Consider the following 23,421-nt stretch of genomic DNA (forward strand, 5'->3'; position numbering starts at 1 on the left):
CTTGAAAATGGTAATTTAATGATTTCCTTGACTTCTGGGATTTTTATGATTTATATGATTACCACTTCTTGTTCTATAATTTATCCCCAATTTATTGTTAAGCGACTCATTGATGGTCAGCGAATTTGAGGGACGTCGCAACGCCGCGGGCTCTTTTTTTGTTGAATCCTATTAGGTCCTGATGACCCAGCCTGGCCTATTCCCCGAAATTATTAACTTTAAATGTTTACAAGTGTACTTCACCTCACCCTCGGTGGCTTTTTTAGGACTTCAAAGGTTTTGTTCCAATGATCCTTCCTGGCTTCTTGACCATCTCTGAACTTGCCGTGACCATTGCTACGTAGTGCTTTCTGGAATCGTTCATCGATCTAGGAACTCCTCTTCGAGGTCATTGTCACGCACTCGACGTACACTGGGTCAATTGGTCAGGTCCGTCTACGGTCATTCTTGGTAATTCTTGATCATTCTTGGTTTCTCGCCAAGGAGGTCGTCTGGTCACCTCCGAGAGGCCGGAATTCCTCGAGTAACCCTTCCACCGGTCCACCTCGTCCATTTGTGTATCGAAATTTCATTTCGCCTTTCCAGGACCATTGTTTCGAAGATGACCATTCAACTTCTACCGTCCACTGACTCCTCCGAGCGTTCTGCAACGCCGATCGAAGACCTCGAGAGCAAACGACCCGGTGCTCGGCGAAGGTTCAGCGTTTCCAATCTCGTTCCGAACGATCGATCGTTCGCACTCGACCGATCGGCGGGGATCGATAACGGGATCGAAGGAAGCTTTACGGATGCCTAGAGCTCCGAAGCTCCTCGAAAGCACCGTTTTACGGCTCTTACGCGATCATCATCGCGGAGTTACATCACCGGGACGTCGTGAGGTCGGCGATATTCATACGTTTCATTCTAGGATCGTCCCACTCGAAACCGGACAAGGAGGACGAGTCCCCTCCCGCGCTCGGTAACTTCTTCTCCCCACAATGTAAGACCTTTTTCTATCGAAATTCCATTTAAATTCTGCAACGATCGAGCTGTTAGATCACGGCTTATTTTGCATACTCGAAAAAGGATCCGCTTGCGAGGTCGATGAAGCTGCGTCACGTGTGTGTACGTGTACGCACGTGTCTTCAATTGTGGACGTCCACCTTGAATATTCATCCGCTTCTAAGTTGGGCCACATATGGAGGACGAGCCGCAGGAGTTGGCGAAGGATGAACGTTTGGGCCCCCTTTTGCACGTACGTATGGACGCGTACACCCGTGTGCAAGCGGCACGAAAAATACCTGGTTGCAAATGAGGCCCACATATGAGAATAGTTGCAGCGTCCATTAAGAGCCTCCGGCTGACGCATGGAATGTGTGGCAGCTTCTTATGAAACGCACCGCGAGATCGTAGATCCCCTTCGGCCATTCGAGTAGCGTGTAGTTTCGCAAGCACATCGATGGACGGTAGCTCGAATTCGAAAGACAAAATGGCTACGGCTTGAGAGTGCCCCAGATAAGGTGGAGGCGCCTCGTGGGTTATGGGAAAGTGTTGCTCGTGGGGCCCATAGGTTGTTACAATTAGGGTAATGTCGAGTGAGATAATGATTTGCGGTAAGTTTAGAGCATCAACGGGGGTATTATCTAGCTCGAGATAATTTAAGACTTGGTCATGGTTGATTAATTTAATTGGGTAGAAAAAACCCGACATCCATCCGATAGGGATGTAAAAGCTCCGGAAGAGAGTTCCTTAGTCCGCAATTTCACGTAGATGTACTCTGGGATGAATCATGCGGCTCGACTGACAATTATGGACAGTGCTTTGAAGATTCGAAACGGGGAATAGTCTCTAGTCACGAGTGAATGGACACCGATGGTCACAGTCGCAAGTGGGTCGCTGACTCACCTGGTGAAACTCGCGCATCAGTCAAACAAGTGAATTCGCCAAATGCGTGAATTCGAGAAGTCGACGCAATGCTGGGAATATCGATATAATGTAACATGGTAATAAATAACATAAGAAGGAAACAAGTGACCGCGACGGAATGTATAGTGACGTCAGTCGAAGAAACGTAGTTGGTAGAACGGTCAATCGAGGAATCGATTGCCGGGTTTAGCGAGTCTAATTGAAATTTAGCCATTCGAAGAGTATACGTGGTTTAGCGAGGTTATTACTTGGAGATATTGCTGATATTGCTAATTCGAAACTCAAAATGGCGGCCAGCTTGAAAATTGCCTCCCACGGGGAGGAAGCATCCCACGTACTCCTACATGAGAAAAAAGCAATTGCTACATGAAACATCGTCATGGATCTCTTCGGAAACGATGGTGCAAGAATATTCGCCCAGATCGACATGAAGAATCCGAATTGGATGGAATTACCGTGATTATAAATGAAATTATACATCTACCTCCGCCTCGCGCCTTCGACAGAGAGGAGCATATACGGTCCTGTCAAGAGCTGCCTGTTTGCACGCCATAATGGCACGACAACGGTAGATGCCTCTCTTACAACAATCTCTTTCCCATACATCCTTTCGCATGACATGTCGCAACCCTTTCGTTCCTACGATCCGCCATTGACCGACTCTCCATCGATTCCCTTTCGAACGCGGCACTCCTTTGGGAGAAGAATCACGAAACGTGGGTAAATCAAGTAAACAACATTGCCGATACTTATCACAGAAGCGTTATCGCCACTTTTCATCCCTCGTATCGTAGACCTCTCGCGACTTCCAACATGGTGGCTATCTTGGACTCGGGTACACTGGGAGACATCAATGCCCTCCCATCCTGCACAAGCGATGCCGTATCTGCAGGGGACGCATTCATGTCCGCCTTTGTACAAGGAGCGTCCTAGGACTTTTTTATCCAAATCTGGATCGAATCGACATGCCGATACCCAGCGATCGTTAAAGCATCATTAACACTCGATTGCGGACTTTCCTCGATGCGTTGGAGGAACGCCCCGCCGGTAATAGGTCGTTCGATCGTTATCCATAATGGCGGCCGGCGAGTTCCCCGGACACGGGAGGAGCGAAAAAGGGGAAAAATAGAGGCGGATCGAGATTCCATGGTAAACGTCAATTCGTACCTGCGAGGTTGAGTTGGCATCCGTGCCGCTCTCGCAAGATCGTTTTAAACTTGCGACACGAGCCTTGGGCTAACGTGTCGGGGAGTTCGCAGCGGAAATGGACGCCCTACATGCGTTACCGCTGGACAAGATCTGCCCGATCTTCTCAGGACCGTTATATTTTATACGGCCACGTGCCGAGAGTCCGAGAATTCTTCACCTAGGCCATAAACGTTGCTCATTTTCTCGCTCGTCGTTCTTATTAGTCGACTCTATCCCATTAGAGATCTCCAGATTATCGCGATCGCCCGTAAATTAATTAATACCGGGGCTGAAATTTAATTTTCCCGAGAAATAAAACTAATAGGATTTTCAGCTATCTCGATCCACGCCCAGGTGCAGTTTCATCTATGTGCCCCGTAACAACGATATCGTAACCATTTTAGCGAGCACCCTCATAAAATCCAAGACGTCTAGATAACTTTCCCTCCTACTGCTCTGACAATGATAAATTCACGTGGATTTATTTTTATTACCCGGGAAATATATTATGGAGATGGGCAACTGGAAGTTAATCGGGCTACCTATATATCGATAATTGAGATAAGATTCTTCCCCTTACTTTGCTCTGATTTGGTATCACTCGTCGATAATGCGCGTGTCGTCCGCTTTTAAGCTAATACTTGTTATTCGTGTCTTCTTCTTTTTCTGCCTTCATACCTATGATCGATCACTTCCTATACCCCGTAGCCGCATTCGATTATCATTCTCGGATAATTAATAACGAGATTTAAATTTAATTTCGCAATTAAGGGAGGCTAACATTATTCATACGTATCGATGCAACTCCATCCTGGGTGGCCCCAACTTATCATCCTCCTCGTAAGGACGCGGTTTCATGTTCGCGGGATATAAAAACGAAGCAGGAAATTATTTCTATGAGGAAATAAGTAAGGCATTAAAATACGCCTCGAACCTGTAATTCGTAACGAGCGCAGTAATGCGACAAGTAGACCTACCCCTGCTCTCCGAGATTTAATCGATATCCTTGTTAGTTTTTCTTCTTTCTTTTTTTTTTTCAATTAAATCCCGGAGGAAGGTCGGTACATTCGTAATGGGATTGCTGCAACGAGTCCCCCATGGAAGGCTACTGCGAAATGGCGCGGTTGACTTCACTGCTCTTCGTTGTTGGTCCCGTTTCCTCCGGTTCAATTTTTTGTCCCCCCAGCAAATGTCATCGCGAACTCCTTACGGTAGTGTCTGATAACTCGGTAATTTGCGGAGCCTCATTTTTCTCGCCCTCGAGTAATGGGACACAGTGACTCGTCGCGGGTCTCGAGGCTCAAGGAAACGAGTCAATGGCGGGAGTCTTCATCAAGTCATTAAGGACACTTCTAATCGACGTCGTTATTCTCCCCGGATCCCTAGCCTTAAACACCCGTCTAACTACTCCACCATAAAATGCATGAATTTCTCTATGAGAAATGAAACGCAATTCCAGGTTTTCCTGATATTTCTCCCGGAATAAAAATCACGATCAGAGGGACATGCTGGAATTACGTCGCGGATAATTAATCCCCGGATTTTGCCCGATTCAGGTAATCGGTTGATAGGTGCTCTCCTTGCGTAACGAACCCGATTTGCAGCTAGAGTTGCGTTTCTGTCCCAATCGCGAGGGGCTTATGAGCCTTTCGCTCGATCGAAACGATCGAAGCGTCCGATCGAGACGACGTCGCGATTTGTCGCGCTTAGCGGATCCACTCGAGACGATTTCTTCTGGTCCCCGTAATCGCCAGTCGATGAATTAATTCCCGGCGAATGGGAGAGTCGAGACCAAAGTTAACAAGCCGTATAATCGACGTTACACCGACTCCACGGCTTCCGTGAAGGGATCGAGAAGAACACCTGCACTGGGTACTCGACTCGACAGGTGTAACGATGATGACCGCTATCACAATCGACGATAAAAGCTGACATATCACGAAATCGGGCCTAAAGTAAATGAAAATCCCCGGTGGGAATTTCTAAATCCGACAGATCTTCCAAGACTGTCTGCAAGTTACCGCATCGAAGATGGTTACTCAATCGACGGCCATAAATATAACAGATTTTATCGACGATCCATTTTGCTCCGGACCGTTGATCGCTGTTGACTGCCGCCTGTCGACGGAATCGATCGATCGGCATTGATTGATTTTGTCTGAAAGAGTATCGGAAGAGAAACGGAACTGGATCTGGTCCTCGAGATATCCTCAGAGATGACAGGAAGTCTCGGTTTCTGCAGGTAAGGACAACTCTGCGATGCATCCTCGATGCACCGGAGTCTGCAGCACGAGTGCTCCTTGGTGACCTGGTGGAGAAAGTGTCCGATCGTGGGAACCGGTACCGCCGGAGGTTTGGTGCACCGGCGTCGTCGACTTGACCCGAAGACATCAATTCTCTTAACCCAAATTAACGTCGTAACGATTTAGCTCGTTAGGTTTGCAAGTGGGTCTGCCATTGTGCCAGATAGACCGCGACTATTGGCGCTGAATCAAAACCAAAAGCCAATTGGCATTTCGAGGAAGATGGCTGCGATCCGCGTCGCGGGCACGCCGATGGGTGGGTCGTAGATCGATTTATCGGTAACTGGAATCTCGATCTTGCCAGAGGCGAGAAATTACTCCAATCCCTGGATCGTTAAGGCATCGGACGAGCTCGGTCTTGATCGCGGCTTTTAACGGGTCTCCTGGCTACTCCACTTCGGGAAGTGCACTTCGCGGATCTGGCCAGCTAAGGACATCCTTCTTTGCGGCCTTGTCCGATCGACCGATCCGACGGATTTCCGAGAATCGATCGTCGATTTTTATTCACCGATGACGGGAATTTTCATTCATTTCGTTCATTTAATTTATCTGATTACATTCGTTAATTTCATTCATTTCGTTCATGTAATTCAAAATTTAATCTGATTCGATCCTTGCGGCCTTGTCCGATCGACCGATCCGACGAATTTCCGAGAATCGATTTTGATTCACCGATGACGGGAAATTCGTTAATTTCTTTCAAAATTTAATCTAATATCGGTTGATTTTATAAATTCAGAAAGTAGTGGTTATATGTTTTTTATTATGCATTTGGGCACCGTGAGAATGGAGCCAATTCCTTCCTTCCAAGAATTCTAAGACTTTCGTTTCTTCAAGGGTCTATCCATTCCATATTTTCCGGCGTTCTTGTGTGAGTCACCTATCGGCAGCGCAGGCGGCTGATCGATGCAATTACCCTCGTTGCACCTAGAGCGCCAGGTGAACCGATTTAATATCGACAGAAATTCCGTAACACTAGTGGCAGCTACTCCTTGATCAGCGTCCAGTTTGCGTGGCCTTTCCCTGACAATTTCCCCGGTCTACCACACCCTGCGACGTCCGTATTAGGAAAATCGGTCACGTCACGTAGTTGCGCTAACATCACAAATTCCCCGGAAATTTCGAAATGAGATCACAGAAAAGAAATTGCCAGGAAAGAAAAATAAGAAGATCGGAACGCTCCACATTTCAATATTCCCACTACCGAAGTATTCAATATCCGAATTTGAGAAAAATGCGTCAGTAATTAAAAGTGGCCTAAGTAAAAGATCTCAAAAAAAGAAAGAAAAATAGAATTTACGCCGTATATTATGTAGGACGCATTTAGATTGCTGTGACGTTTCCAAGAAAATCACTTGGACCAGTTTAATGATCACAAGTGCATGTATAATTTCTACATAATGAATGCAGAAAAAAGAAATGAAATAAATATAAGATAATTGTCGGGGCCTTTTAAACGTTTCGATCATTTTCACGAGTATTTCTGCTAGGAAGATAGACGTCGCTGGCGTGACACGTGGTTACTGGATTTGCAGACGTCATGTGCATGTATGCACCTGGCACGCGCGTCTTCGGAAGGTGGTGCACATGACCCAGAGACAGAGGAGACGAGCGGGCATACCGGGACACCCGGCTGTGCAGTTGCAAGGTCCTCTAACAGTACTTGTCGCCTCTTGTGCACCTCCACCTGCACGTCTCGCCATTGCACCTCGCGTTTGCACCTTTACTTCTGCACACGCGCGACCCCCGTAAAGGCGAGAAGGCCAGACTCGTCTTGCGGTCTGCCTGCCATTCAGAGACTCGTCTTGACCACACATTGACCTGCAGATTTCCCAGAAGCCTGCCATTATTCAAGGAAAATCTTCCAAGTTTATTAAATGATGTGGAAATGACGGAAAGAAAAATGAGAAAAATATTTCCTATAAAAAAAGAAATCATAATAGTTCTGGAAGATTTGTCTTCGACCTGGATTTTAATAGTTTGGACTGTTAAAGCCTTGACCGTATTTCATGACCTGCGGTATGTACGATCTTCGCGAGTGCTCATGGAAAGCGAAGTTTTGTATTTATTTCTCACTTATCTAGGTTGATGAGTGCAGATGCTATCACGGAGGAGCGGGGCAATAAGTAATAAATTTGTGCCGAACGATATGGCTGATCGTTATATGCCTGCTCGTAGGGTATTAAGTACCTGGAACGAATGCACTTTCCAAGTGAAATTCCGCTCCGGATAAAGAAATCGGGGAAATTGCGATGATGGAGAGGGAGAGGCGGATCATCCATCCGCGGTCGAAAAACCGCAGGATTTCGATTCGATTTAATTCGAGCACCGGTAAAACCTGGACGGAACACTTGCAGGATATGAGCGAACGTGTCTCCCATTCGATTCGAGAGAGCGAAAGGTGAAAGTGTACGAGAAGAGAGTGCCGAGCTCAGTTTTTTTGTTATTAATAACCCATGGGAAGACAAATCGACATCCCATCGTCACGCTGATAAAGCCTCATGGAAAGTGCATCGAAAGGAATAAATCGAATTTTCCATCCCGTTGACCGTAATCGTGCACAAAATCAACGACAATGCGAATTAACGTGCAGGGATATTTTCGAAAATTTTCATTTACAGATTTACTGCTTTTCAATTCATTGTAAAAGTATTCTGCCGAGATCCGTCTCTGCAATTCTAAATTCTCCCATTTTTCAGCCGGTTGAAGATACTCCTTGATTTTTATCCCGCTAGTGAAAGGATAATTTTTCGTCGTCTCGGTCCATTATCCGCGATGGATGAAGAAATCGTGCGTTTCCAGCGATATCGATATACGAGCATGGGTGGTTGGTCCGGCCATGGATATATCCGTGTCGACCCAAATATCGGAAACTCACTTTCGAGAGAGAGGTGTCGAGAGAAGGGCCCCACGAAGTAGATGGAAATTTGCATATTTCATTAAGGAGGCTTTCCATCGAGTGGTCATTCCTTCGGAGAGATTCTACGATATATGCCATTGTTCGTCGCTATTAACGTTCCTCCACTGAACAAAGAAAATGATACGCCACGGCGGAGTAATGCACCGATACCGTAACGCGTGGTAACGTTCTCTCAGAGCACGTTTATTCCACTCCAGACTGAAATATTTAAAAAAAATCGAGGCTTCTACTACCTTTAAAAAATAAACCCAAGCTGCCTCAAAGGTTAAGTAATTTTTTCCAATTTTGTCGGTAATTATTTCTGATTCTTTCACCCCATACTTTGCTTCTCTCTCCTTATGGCGATTTCGAAGCCCTTAACGTTCGCTCCATTCGGCCCCCGGCTGTTAAATCGCTTGCAAATAATTACGAGGTAATTAGAAGGAGCGCCAGCTGACTTATCGGTTTGTTGCTGCAATTCCGTCCCTTTCCAGACCACTGGCTCTCGGTAGTGACGCAAAGAAAAGAAGTGGAATTACGGGATTGCGAAACCTACGTACCGGACGGAGCACCGTTGCTCCGAGAAGAGGCTCCAAAAAGCACGTGTCGATGATAAGAAACAAAATTAAATATTCCTCAGATCTAAGAAAAAAAAAAGAATATATAAAAAGTGGAATTGCGAGATTGCGAAACCTACGTATCGGACCATTTCTCCAAGAAAAGGCTCCAAAAGCCACGTGTGATGGAAGAAACAATATTAAATATCACTCAGATCTAAACAATGATAAGAAATAGTATTAAATATTCCTTGCATCTAAAAAAATATATTCTTGATACTAAATAAAAATGTCTTCGTTGAAAGGCATTTTTTAATTTTTCTTTATCGACAATTAGCATGGCGGTGACGCACTCTACGAGAGGATATCCCCGTTTCCCCTTCAGTGCGAATGTTCATTTCTCGCACGCACTGCGTCGGAGACAGGGAATACTCGTCCACGAATCACGCTCCAATTGTGCCTCGTACGATCGAATGTATGTCAAGACAGGTCGAGGATAAAAAAAAGGGGATACTCGATCGAAAGTACCTCGGACGTAAGATGGCTTCCTCCTCGGATTTCTTTCCGCTCCTCGGCGAAAGAAGTTCAAGACTTTCTTCCCGTCACGGAGCTTTCGAGGACGGATCCGTGAAAGGAAGTTGCAATTAGCAATACCATGAAAAAAAAAATGTTCTATTTATTTTTCTCTTAGATTTTATTTTCTTTCCAATTTTCGGGACGTGGGAAAATGGGCAGTCGTGAAAGTCCACCCGTAGATCATTAGGCCTGATTTTAGGGAAAGGTTGAAATTCTCTTTCCATTGACTTCCTTCGATCGATATTATTAATACAAAGGAAGCAATTACTTCGAGTACGTGCATTAAAATAATGTTCGCGGTTTGTTCGATCCTCCGCGTTTTTTCACCTACTTTTCCTTTAGTGCAATTAATAAAGGAAGGTCAACGACTGAGCCTCCACGAAAGGATCTATAAAAAGATCGAGGATTTCGTGATTCATTCTGGTACCTCGCGCTTTTTACAGAAGTAATTGCAGATTTAATCGATACCTTTAAAACTGAATTGGGATTTCCAGTTGACCCATTTTGGCAATAGAGTTTAATTTCAAATGATTCGCTTAGGTACTCGGTTAGGACTGAGAGACTTGGGTAATTAATCCAGATCGCTCTAATTATCGGTTGATTGAGGCGTAGGCCAAGTTTAAGTAACCAGAGGTGGGGCAATACGGACATCGCCATCGCCGGATACCGTAATCTGATTTTATGACTTTATTTTATTGGCAGTTAGCCGTCAAGCCGGCCCCTCCGATGAAATTGCCGCGTTTCTACTTTTTTACTCCAAATGCCTCCACTTTGCGGATATGCACACCTAACCTGCTTCCGAACGTCAGTTATTATATTTTCAAACATAGTTATAAAATATCCCATTACCCATTAACCACTTGTTAATAATGACTTAATGAGTTCAGACTTGTCCATGCGAGCGTTTCCCTCTTGCGTTGACAATATCCAGAAAATCGGGTCGAAGAACGTCAGTCATGAGCAATCGCGTTAGTCATGATCTTAAGATTATCTCCAGGTTGAGTACATTTTATTCGCCACGCTTCTTTTTCCCCGACACGAACTGGATTACAAAAACCACGATCCCATGTCCAATGAACCAAATACCCCCTCTATCTAAAATCCAGGATTTGAATTTCCATTTTATTAGAATTTATCTAGTTGATGTCCCCCGATCACCGCCCATGATAAGATATCCGCATCACGAAAAGACTTTCCCCGCTAATCATCGTGATTAACCGGAAAAAATTCTATCAATTATTTTTTTTCCAATTCACAGGAAGAGGAAGTATTTTTTCAACGGCTTGAAATTTCGAATTTGAATATATACGTGTATCTAAAAAATGGGTTAGAAGTCGGCCTCGACGTCGCGGTGCAAAATTCGCAAAGGTGCTGACGTCTCGCATGGAATGCGAGACCCTTGATACGCATGTGGGATAGGATGCGAAGGTAATGAGATGTAACGAGGACAAATTCCGCTCGGCACGGAAGAGAGGAAGAGGGGAAGAGGTCGGGGAGGAGGTAACCAGTTTATCTCGAAAGTTTCGCGGTATCGAGATCGACCCGCGGTCGGCGGATACCGATCGACTCGCCGACCGTTGCTTCCAATTAGTCGAATTAATTCGAGCACTTCGGCCTCCCCGAAGGAGACATACCGGTCGATCAATCGATATTCGATGACCTGTGAGAATCGCCTCGTCGTGGACGCCTTGACTCGCCGCGAACTTCCGCATCCGGAAGCTCGGTTTTCCGCGTCGAGATCACATCCACACATTCAAAGCTTACATAAGGATTTTTCCTCCAAATCTAAACGTAACAACACGATGATTCAACATTACCCAACCCACTTTTTTAATAAAAATCATTGTAAAAAAATAATATCCCACACCCCAGAAGAAGTCCCCCAGAATTACCCAATCGGTTCGCAGCGACTCCACCAGCGGTCATCGTCGTAATCCGTTGCAGAAATGGTTAAGAAAAAAATTCTATCCGATAATCCGGGGAGAATTACAGTCAGCACCGTTGGCCCGCCATTTGCGGTGGCCGGGAGAATTTATTATGCCACTTGTAACGCGAAAAATTGCGCAATTTATTGCGGCAATTTTAATGCGGTGGAACGCCGCACGCGGCTACTTTCGGGAAACGTAGTTATGACAAGACCTCACTTCACAGTGCGTTTGCACGAAAATGGTTATAAATAATCGTGCCGAAATTGCTGTAAATAATTATGTTCTCCAGGGGAACGCAAGCTCGAGGAATCGTCGCTGGAGAACGGAAGTGGAGGCGCTACCGGAAGCGGAGGCGCTACTTCTTGCAGCGTTCCTTTCGCGGCGTCGCCGACACGCAGATGCGGTTTCGCGTCGTCTTGCGGATCTCGCAGAGGTGCGTGCGTTAACGCAGTTATACGACGAGTCCGGTTGTCGGTTAAATTAAACCACCGAGTGACTAACGGTGCGCCACGGACGTCGGTAATTTATTGTGCGAGCGCGCGTGCACTACGCTCATTGTCTCCAGAGATCAGTGAGTAGGTCCCATGGGTCCTCCAAGGAACGGCGGGTAACGAGTTGCCCTATTTTATAGTTTTACCTTAATTTACGTTAACTTACGTTAATTTCACTCCCAGATCCGAAAACCCGGTTTCCCTTAGCCGTTTACATCGGCGCTCCTCTCATTTCCATATCCTGGGACCCAATTCTCGAGTACATACGAATTTTTCTCCTACACGAATAAATTCGCATAAAAAATGTCCCATGGTTGCGAAGTCGCCTCATTGATCAACAATTAAAAGTCGTAAACAAAACTGTCCATTTCGCGTGCGTAAGTTAATCGTGTGAATTCAAGATTTTTACTTAATATACGTTTTAAATAAACTGGATTAGCCAAAGCAACAGAAAATATCGATTAGTCAAGAGAATATAAACTGCAGGATTTAATTGTTACGTAAGCTGTTACTCAATACTTTTCATTAAGGCCTTTTCATTGCGTACCGTTGTTACGTACGTGGAGTTGGGTAACGCGCCCTTGGATGGGTGGACATTGTTACTAAGGGCACTTTCAAATATTGGTTATCTCCATACCATCTGATAAGGATAGATGTCATGCGAGTTTCTTTTCTTCTGGTTAATCCAGCAAAGTATGTTCTCTTTGTTTTTTTTTTCGTCCTTTGTTGGTCTTTTCATGGGAGCGTACCTCGCCTCTCTCGAGACGTGTGTCCAGTCGTCACATAATCGCTACTTGCACAATTTCAGGTATTAAAAATTAGAACGTGGCATTATAACGGTGCATAATGCAAAATTGGCCCTGTGACGTAATTCGGAATCACTTACGTGGCGGTAAGAGTAGGACGTCCGTTTCTTGCCTCGGTAAGGATTATTTACGAGTTCGCTCGAGTACTTATAAGGAGCTCTCTTAACGTCACGTTATTCTTGTCTAGGCGATCTTCGAGGTTACGAGCCATCGAGCATTGTCGATATTCGAAAGAGTCGTGCGAGCCGAACTTTCTCTCAAAATTCCACGACTTCTCAGATTTCTAAAAAATTCCTAAATTTTGATAACTCCAACACTCTCCAGACATCTCCGTAATTTTTATCGAATAAAATTCCAAGATGTCCAAGAATTCTCACTAAACATTTATCCGAAAGACTCAGAGATTCCCAGAATTTCTCAGTCACTTCCATGAGAAATCCCGAGATTCCTAAAATATCTCAAAATTTTCCGAGATTTCCCAAATGTCTCACAATCGGTTGTCCAAGGCTCATATTCTCTTATCTCTGAAATGAGTTAAAAATTCATCGCTTTAATTTAAGGTGCTGGAAATTGGGTCCCAGAAATTCGGTCCCAACATCCGGAAAATTTGGGCCAGGCGATTCCGGCAGAAGGGCCTAAGGCCCAATCGGGCGGTTTCCGCGCGTCCGTCCCGGGAGTATGCACGAAAGTCGCAAGTAAGGCCCATCTCGCGAGAAAAGACTCTTTGAGGATCTTCTCGTGAATCCACCGACCCAATTCGTACGACCCGTCGATTCTGGGCCCGGGCCCCTCGTCCCACCCTCCCCTCCCTCCACCAGCGGACCCACGTGGCGCGGGAAAGCATCCCACGAGGATGGGCCGATGTGGGCCGCGTCTCTCGGTGGTCCCCTCGAATTCTCAATGGCCTCGGGCCCATAACGGATCGACACACTGACTTCTCTTTAACTGTCAGGAAGAGGGGGACTAGGCCGAAGAGGGGGGCGGGAAAGAATGAGAGAAAGAGAGAGGGAGAGAGCGGAAAAAGAGACAATGGGTTCCACCTCGCGGCAGGTTGGGGCCCTCGGGCCCCAAAAATCGGAGACGCCTCGATCTCCTCCTAAAGGCGATCATCGCCACCTGGTGACACCTGATAAGCCGAGGTGACAAGTACGAGTCGTACAACCTCCATTGAAACTTTCGCCATGTCGCGAATCGAATCGTCAATGTCGATTGGGGGCCCAAAATCGAACCAATGAGAAATATTAAGAACTATATCGAAACAAGTATAAAAAAATTAAAAACTAAATTTCGGTGCTCGTCAAATCAGATATTGTTTTCAAATTTAGTCTGTAATTTTGTTATTTGTTCCGATATAGTTACGACGTCGATCGGGGGCCCAAAATGGCGGAAGATAATTTCTCCGGGACGCAAATGCTATCTTACCACGTCACCAATTACGGCGCAAGATCCTGTCTGTGAAACTTGACCTATCCAATTCGCCTCTCGTACACTTTCTTCCATTTTCAGGCGGATTGGGTTTTGTCCCCCTCGAAGAGTGGAGGCCATCTCGGAGCTCGCGGATTCCATTTCACCGAGGATCTTTTCTCCTCTTCGAGATCACTCCCGACGATCGAGCGGACTTTCATCCGGTCTTGTCGCCCACCCATGCCGGGCAAGAAAGGAACTCTTCCACGTGACTTTCGTTCCCGAGATGGAACTTTTCTTCCTTTTCCTCGAAGAAGGTTAGGTACTTTCTTGGCTGCACAAAGTAACGAGTGCCAAGAAAAGCGAGAAGCATCGCTTCCTTCCTTTCTCCGCCTAGTCGTGTATATAATTTCCTAGGAATTACTGTCACCTTGATAATTGAAACAACTAATTATGAAACGTAATCAAAACCATGAAAGGGATGTCAATCGATCCCGATAAAACTCCCATTCACCACGCCACCAATGCTTACATTAAATCTTCACAAAAATGCATCTTAACCCTTAAACCGAAAATAGATTATTTCGACCCGACGTCATCATAAATGTCCACAAAAAATATGAAATTTTCAAAAAACGTATACATTTTTCTTTCAATCTTTCCGAGGGTTATTAACCGCAACTACATGTGACGATATGTTAAAATGACAGATCGGATGTACATAGCGGAAATATATAATGTTAGGTAAAATTCCAAATTTTTAAATTCCGTTTAATTAAGGGTTATGAGTAATTGGATGTCCTCATATATCCCAAAATAAATCCTAAAATAAATCCTAACATATGTTAGATTTTTTTCTTCGAAGTAAGACTTCTGTTTCAAGGATCTGGAATGAAAACCAGTCCGGTCCTCGAATGCACGTACCGTTCCGTTGGGTATCGCAAGTACAGGTACATCGGGGCGTGTATTACCCGGGCGTGCAATAATCTCGCGCAATGCACGGCACTCGAAGCCGAAGGGGCAACTCGGTATTCGTGCTAGTAGGTCGTTCGTGAACCAAGCCCACCAAGAAGGAGTTCTTCGGCTTCTAAATGTACAGAAGAGCAAGTACGTTCTCGCGCCATTTCTTGGGTGCGTCCCGACGAACGTAACGAGTACTCGGATAAAAATCGAGTGCGCCTCGGTACGCATGGATTATTCTACTGCTCTTTAGACGCCAATGAGACTTCTCTCACGAAACGTCCTTGCTTGAACTCCAAGAATTCCCGAATACGCACCATCCACCGGTTAAAAATGTATTAAAAATGGTTTACATTATTAATATCTCCAGCATTATTAATATCAAGATATCAGGACGTCGTTAGGCTCTTGGTCGAAATTTTTCCGATGCTCAATGCGGTTGGAACAGTCATTCTATCCGTTTTCACACGTTACTCTCATTGTTATTATCTCACTCGTAGTTTTACAGCTGTTTTACGTACTGCTACCACATGTCAGAATAACCGCAGACGATGTACTGCAATAGTGGCGTTACATTTACTCGACCTGTGGTAAATACCACTTACCGTTCAGACAGTAAGTATGGATGTAAGAGCATCGGTAGCGGGTATTCCACTATGCAAGCGAGGCTAAATAAAGTGGAAATAATTATTTCATTGAGATGCAACGGTAAAGCCATCGATGGAAATCCTTTTAACGTAAGTAGAAAAAAGGGACAATAACACGATAATCATCCGGAGATAAAAATTCCGCTATTAATTCCAGGCTATATGAATTGCAGACTATTTCATTGAAGAGCAACCATCGGTGAAAGTGTCATTAATTTATCTCCAAACACGGAGATAGGGATAATTGAGATTAATTACGCGAAAATAAGAATTCAGCCAACGCCTTCTCGCAGTCTCTCTCGTTTAGAGCTCGAGGGAGGGAGATATAAATATCGTTAACACATCTCCCTCGAAGGGGGCATTCCTGGGAACTCGTTACGTGGGATAGGTATCTTACGAAACGTTTCCGAGTCCTTCGACTCCGCCGAGAAATGTGCAGACAAGTCGGCTTCGCGGAAGACATGTCGAACGCGCGGTCCAGTGGATGCTGCGGATGCTGCCGACCCAGCATCCGGGATTTCAGTATCCGGGTCGTCCGGGATTTTCACTTGTGATTTCCTTCAACGAGGCATCGAGGACGCGTTTCTATTTCTACATTCTATGGGATCCAGCCTCTGCATCTCGAGGCGCCATGGCTACGCCCTGTTCCGAGGATCTCCAGGAGAAAACGCCTTTCTAGCGGGAATAATTACGATAGCAAGCTCTAATCGAGGAAGGTCGAATTCCGGAGAGGTCGGGACACACTTATCGAGAAAGTCCCACTTTTGAGCGAATTCTAGGGGACCTTTGACCCTCCTCCAGGCAATGCTGAACGTGGAATATCCGTAAATTAAACGTATATAAATGTTTATTGAACGTATGTAAGATATATATTTTTTAATATATAAATATCTAAAGGTAATATATACATATATATCCTTTAGAGATATTTTAAGTGAACCATAGACGATATACATTTGTTATACCTATAGATCTAATTTAGACGATTAATTTACGTATATTTCACTTCATGGGTTGTCTGGCCCACAACCGATCGAGCTTATCCCAAGGGTACTTCCTAGCTCCCATGCACTTCCACGTTTGATAAATAGCGCAGATAAAATAATCGGTTTGAAATCCTACAAATCAGGCTAGGAAACTGTCTATTCTCCTGATCGACCTTCTCGAGGCTGATGATGCCGTCTTGATGAGTTTAGGGTTCATCTGGGCTGGAGAACGTGTAGGCGAGTAAAATCACGCATTCTGGGACGAGGTCGGCCAAGATCGAAAACGGATAGTAAAAGTAGAACCTTCTAATCGCGCAAGAACGTAATGATACATCCCTGAAATAATGATGGAGATTTACGGGGGATTTACTGGGATGTGGAAAGTATGGCACCAGAACAGGGAGAGACGAGCCAAATTGAGGAGTGGAAAATATTACAAGCAATTATTAAACCCCTTTCCAGAAGCGAATTTCAATTTCCAGCTCCCACATTACGATCATCGTCATTTCGTCCTGTAACTACGGGTAATACGTTTCTTGCAGGTATTCAATGTTACTCGCGTTATGAACGAGTATTCTGTTAACTCTCATTGCGTTACTGAAGCAGAAGAAAATCCACATTACGGAGTGATTTATCATCTCGCGAATGACTCTTGTCACAAAAAATTCGAGGCACCTGAAACGAGGCGAGGGAATGCAATTAGTACATATCAATGTACGAAAATTGATTTCCGACGTAAGAGCGATGCATACAGAAATTATCGTTCCATTTTCTAGGACTCGTAAAAAAAAAATAAGATTCTAATTGAAATTTTGATACGAGGTCCGTATGACTTCGCACCTGTACAGGTTCCATGTATCATTAAGTGATTAAAGTGACAGGTGGACGCAGGACTAGATTTCTGCTCGATGGAAAGGACTCTCTTAGAAGTCCGTCCTCATTGTTCCTTATTCCCTGCCAGGACTATTATCCATGCCCGTCCACAGATTTACTGCATTTGTATCATTTCTGGGGGCAGTAGAGTGCAGCAGGAGTGAAACTCGAACGAATCCTGGGGATGTTCTCCGGATTCCTTCCAAGGACTATTTTCAAGGAAATCATCAGGATGGAACCCGATCCCGCGGCTTCTGGTGCAATTTCTCCCCTCCTTCCCCATAATGGGTCCGTTCCTGCTATTCAGGGATAATTCGCGTTTCCTCGATCGTTTCTCAATATGGTGGAGGTTTCTCGTCCGCGGGGAATAAATCACCCATTCAAGGTGGAACGTTCACCGGAGAAGGAATCGCGGCGGTATGAACGGTGCATGAAGGTGTACCCTCGGTGAACGAGTACTCGGTGGCGATATATCCGAGGAAAGGTATCGTCGAGTTCGCACTCGAGAATACAGTTACACCTGTATATAGGGTTTCAGTAATTCTCTTACGTGCGAAAGGCGGCCCCGTAAGGTGCCTCTATTTATACGAGTATCCACCTGCAGTTTCCGCATGTGCAGGAGAAATCAATACCCTGAATTTAAAAAGAGAAGAAAGGAAAAGAGTCATACCCTTGGAATATCATGAAGAGTAAAGAATCAAAATTTCCGGTAATTCATCCCCTAATTCCAACTCCTTTCGGTCTCATTAGGAACAAAACCGCGCAAACACAGGATAAAAAATGCATGGTCAGGGTACTTTAAATATCTAAGGGAGTAAAATGATAATTTCTTAAAGACTCTTTTACAGGTTGCGATTTTCTTCGGTATGTCATTTCATCAAGTGTTGATGCCACGTAGCGAGTAAATGAAATCAATACATACGGGGAATTAAAACGAATTGATGCATTTTATTTATCTTCGAGGGCACTCACATCCCTTGTTTCGTCCGTATCTTTTGTACCATGACAAAGTAGGAAATTTCTAGAGATAGTTCCTCTCAAGGACTTCCCTCTGAGGAAATGATCTCGTCGGGACGAAATTGCTGCAACGAGGGGCCGCGATGGTGCAACCGACTCGAGGCCTGGCGGCATTTTTTGTTTACTCCAGCCGAATGGCCGGACAACAACTATTGACTTTGCCAAGGATTTCTTTCCCGGTGCCGCTATCCGGACACTCTAGGCGAGACACGTTGCGTAAGCAATGGCTATCAGTTTCACCAGTGCGTATTACGTGCGCTCGGTACTCGGGGAGCATGCACACGTGGGTACGTAGCCTGCACTCGTGAGGAATATCGCACCAAAGCGCAAAGAGCCGTACGTAATTTCACGAGGATGCATCCGAGCCGTGTAAAGTCTTCCTTGGAGGACTGGAGTAAAAGAGCAGAGAAGAAAGTCGGCGATAAAATCTCGTCGGTGTGAAGTACTTAGCTTATGTGCGTGCCTAGGTGCGCTCATGAGTGCATACGAGTGCATACGAGTGCATACGAGTGCAACGAGCCTATACGAGCGCACGGGAGTACACATACGCGAGGGCAGGCTCATACGACCTATGCGGTTAATACGCGTAAACACCTCCTACTCTTGACTCAACTTTACTTCCTACATACATGGGAATGTACTTGCATCGACGTAACCACCGAGCGAGAGATTTTCACTCCTCGAGCAATCGATTGTTGCGCCGGAACTTCCTCGCCTTCCCTACACGGGATTACCTGGAAGTATGCCGTTTTACTATCGCACTTTACGTTGGGCATCGGAGAGTAAAGTCGCGCACTTGATGTTGAAATTTGAAATTCGAATTAGATATTTTTCATTCAATAATTCCCGATTTATGCCGAGCGGTTCGGTAGTCACCGTCCGGGGTTTCGTTTTCTGATGCGGAAGACGTTAAGAGGAACTTCCTCGTGTTGGAGAGAAAAAATCGGAATAAGTGCAATTTCAGAATTTTGTGCCATGAGGCACAAATGGCAGAAATGGGTGGATATGCTCTTCCAAGTAAGGACCCCTTACACGTCGTTATAGGAAATGCCGTTTTAATTTTCATTTCCACGCTCGTTCGCTTTATGTCCTTGTTATCCGGCTGAGCTGTTGCGAAAGAAAGTAGGAACTACTTGTCATGAAATGGACGTTATCTCTGATTATGTGAATATGAGACCGTAATACGTGGTCACCACTAAATCGTATTAAGATGTTGCACAATCCTCGGGAATACGCGGGGACAGTCTTTTTAGTCTAACTTTCTTGCTAAATATTCATCACGGGTAAGGCTTATTAATTAGTCATGAAAAATAAACGAGATCATTCCTGCTCGCATTTCGGAGTGAAAGCGGAATAACGTGCCAGATTTGGTATCAGCTCGTCGAATTACGAACAATTACGACCGGAAGGTGCATTTTTATAGGCGCAAAATTGCGATGCAGTACAGAACAACAAGACGTAAACTGGTACGATTATTAGCACTCCGATAAGATTATGAAATATCGAGGATCAATGAATTTCTCCTACTAAAAAATTCCGAGCGTCTCTCATCTCGGCGTTTGCGACTTTTAATCACACGGCATAAATACAAAATAGGGTAATTATCATCTCACGACATGCTCATCGTGTACCTAGCTGACTCGAAGTCGAGCTGCCTCGCAACGATTCGCGATTGTAATTCGCGACGGAGGTTTAAGGAGAATTTCATTTGGCCGTTCCTCTTTGTCCGGTCCCTCGAGTATGGAATAATTCAGAGGCAACAATGGCTCGTGCCGTAAATTCGAAATTCACCGATCGCCTTTCGGATTTTCTAGATGCCCTCCCACGCGAGGGCGTTTATCAGGAGGAAAATCACAGGACCTAATCAGGTCGGAAACTCTCCTAGCTGGAGGAAGCCATCGACTTTCTGTTTCTCAATCGACGGAGAAAGCCGCCAAGTTTGACGTCAAAGTGAACTCGACTCGCGATTGGCTGCGATCATCAACCACCAAAGTCGTCGCAGTTTGCATCTAATTAATGGGGGATTTATTTTTTTATTTCCCAGAGATTAACATTTCCTGCGCGGAGGTGCCGCACGGCGTGAGGTAATATATAGGCAATACACGCCACATGACATTTGTCTTAAGCCCGCGGACTTGACACGTGTACGTAGAGCCATCTTGAAGAGATATCTGCATATTTTATCGCGTATATGCCTGGCGTTACTTCCTGCGATTACGTCGTGTCCTGCGGTAGTAATCGCGTAATGACGGTGTACCGGGCAATGACGGTACTTATTACCTGTCTTAGGGATATCGAGCGATAATACATGGAGCCCTGCACCAAAATCGGGCAGAATTGTCGGATTTATGAAAATAATTATCAGGAAAAAGTTATTATCGAGAAATTGGGAGATTTCGGTATACCGGAAATCGGGGCAGGATACGTTTAGAACGGTTCGATCGATGCAAGGATTCTAATTAAAGCTATCGAAGGCCAAGTCGAGTCAATGACAGTGACGTTTACTCCAGGCCGGAGTAAAATGTCAGCACCAGGAGGGCGTAACGCGCGATGCATCCTTGAACACTGCGCGCACTTGCACTTTCCAAATGCATGCCTAAGAGCGCACGTAAACGGACGGCGTGCATGGCACCATAAAATTCCCGTGCACCTCGCAAGCGCCGCATTGTTATTCCCGGTATCGAGCATCCCTCTCATTGTTATCTCGCGGGGAAGAAAAAATGAAAAAGGAGCCGCAGAAAAATTCGAACATCCGCCACCCCCTGAAAGGATCTCCGCCAATTTACATGCACATCGTTTCCAAGCCAAAGTTCCTTGGAAGCGAATAAAGCAAACGACACGTCCGCAGACTTTTTATCACCTCCCTTAATCATTCTCCACGTTTTGCAAACACATAATGCTCATACCAGGATTACATAAAAATGCCCCGTTAAAAATTTTACGACGAATCGGCGATGCACTTTCACGCATGCCAGGCTCGGTTTCACTCTCCCCTGGAAGCGGCAATTTTCGACAAAATAATTTTACAATTTACCGTGCATTACAGTAATCATTCTCACGCAGGAAGGAGCGGTCCCGGCTTTTTCCAGGACATGCTGTTCCTTCCTGTCCAATCCTCGACGAGCATTAGGGGCCGTAAACATGGCGCCGTAAAACCCGGATTACTTTGCATCACGTTCATTAAATAATCATTCCGGCGTGGCCCATTTTTGCGATTGTCATTACGGCGGAAAAGTGAGTTAAAACCGCGACCGCGGAATTCCGGGGCGAGATTCGGAATTTGATAATGCGCCCCGCCAAGACGAGGCACGCGTTCGCTAATTCGCATCAAATTTCCGAAGACTCGTAAGTCCTTCGTAAATCATTTTTAACTGCCCAATGACGCCGTTACCGTGCGTTGCTTTGCGTCGCGGTGCGTCGTCCTTGTCCGGGAAGAATGATTTACGACGGACGCTCGACTTTTTGCTCGTTATTCCCAGAAGTGTCAACGGCGCGAAAGAAGTCCTTTCCATCAAGGGACGCTGTAAATGGATTCTTCGATTGCTCTTATCGCGTCTCGACCGTCCAATCTCGAAAATCGACGATCACTGTGATCAATTCGACGCCTCATCCTGGACGTCCCCATCTCCATGAACGTCACCTTCGCGAAATAGAAATATCAAAGAAGATCTCTTCCTCTAGCCGATACCACTTATCTCGCAGAAGAGAGGTCCCCCGTCATCGGGATTAATTTCGCCATCTGCTAGTTAGTAATTAGCGGAGATTATTTCGACTACGTGCAGTTGCAACTGCGAGGGAAACTAGGAGGAGGGAATCATTAACGTTACGTCAATCTCCGTGGCTCCCTCGGTTTTCTCACAATCGGTCGCTCTCTGACTTTTAACTCCTTTAGTGCATCTTTGTGGCTTTAGAGCTCTTCCTACATTCAGCCATCGTATTTTCTTCGAATGTGAGAAGCGATGATATGACAGTTGCCCTGCGGTCCACGAAGGACGAGGGAACAAAACTCAAAGGAATTAATTTTACCTCGATTTATCAGACTTGTTTCGATTTGAGGAATTTTCGTTTAAAGTCAATGGAGCTGTTTAACTGAAAACTGACACGGGACAGAGTGTGCTGGAATGCATTTGAGCAAACTCCCTGGAAGCGCTAATAACTTCGAAATAAATTGACAGAGGGAAGATTTTCAATCTCACGTTGCCTCGAAATGGCGGCAATTCCGTTTGTCTTCAGTGGGCATTCCTGCAGTCCATACGGTACACATACGCAGATGCGGTACAGTTACGGTTGTTTTCTACCATTTCCACGATTTTCAAAGGGTTTTACCGTAAGCACAATTGTCCCGCGAGCATTCCAAGATCTGGTGCAACTTCCACGAACATGGCGGCCACGAATGCACGTGGCAATTATGTGCAGGCGTTGAACTCTCTCCGCCATGACAGTACAGGGCGCTGTAAAGAAACTTCTAAAACTTATTACCATATAAAACAGTCTAAGGAAAGAAATCCTAAAGAACGTATAACACCCGTGTTACGCCGTAGGTCGTCTCTGTCTACAATTTAGTGGAATTATAGTCAAACCAAATGTGAACAATTTGACCGTTCGCACGTGAAGTCTCGGTCTTTTTCTCGTCTTCAATTATTTTCGAGGCGGCGTTACCAAAGCTGTGAAACTATTCTGTAATATTCCTAGATCTGGGCCAACTTCTAAGAATACGTGGGCAATTATTGTCATGTGCAAGCATTGAACTCTCTCCTGCTGCATCGGGCGCGATGATGCACCGAGGCGTTCTCACCTGCGGCAAAAACTGACGCCGTGCAAGAGAAACTCCCGAAGACGAGGATAATTGCACCGATAAGGAAGAAACGTTTCACGGCGAGA

Source organism: Orussus abietinus, unplaced genomic scaffold (assembly GCF_000612105.2).
Source record: "Orussus abietinus isolate OABI.00-Male unplaced genomic scaffold, Oabi_2.0 scaffold64, whole genome shotgun sequence".
Classification (NCBI taxonomy): domain Eukaryota; kingdom Metazoa; phylum Arthropoda; class Insecta; order Hymenoptera; family Orussidae; genus Orussus; species Orussus abietinus.